Genomic DNA, 406 nt, shown 5'->3' on the forward strand with positions numbered 1-406 from the left:
AACATTGGTTACGTTCTGTCCAGTTGTTTATCACATAAAATTTTAAATTTTGCTTTTTATCAATATAGTTGCCAAAACCTAACAATGATTTCCTATCCCTGTTTATTTCCTCACAACAAATAGATTCTGTTGGAACAAACTGTAATATCTAATGGTGGAAATGTTTTTAAAAAAATTCTATAGAGCCATTCTCTAATGGTCTTTGGAGAGGTGTTAGAGAAGGGTGGAACTTCATATGCTTATTGGTAAGCAACTAGTCTAATGCTTCCAGAACATCTATAGCAAAAACAGAAATATTAAGACAGACGAAGATAATTGTATCTTGTTTTCTGCCACTGTTTATTATTCCAAAGAATATCAAGTTGCATTTCACAACTGCTGTATCTTCTTATCCCCATCTTTTCTT

The sequence above is a fragment of the Pygoscelis adeliae genome, unplaced genomic scaffold (assembly GCF_000699105.1).
Source record: "Pygoscelis adeliae isolate BGI_AS28 unplaced genomic scaffold, ASM69910v1 Scaffold27, whole genome shotgun sequence".
Classification (NCBI taxonomy): domain Eukaryota; kingdom Metazoa; phylum Chordata; class Aves; order Sphenisciformes; family Spheniscidae; genus Pygoscelis; species Pygoscelis adeliae.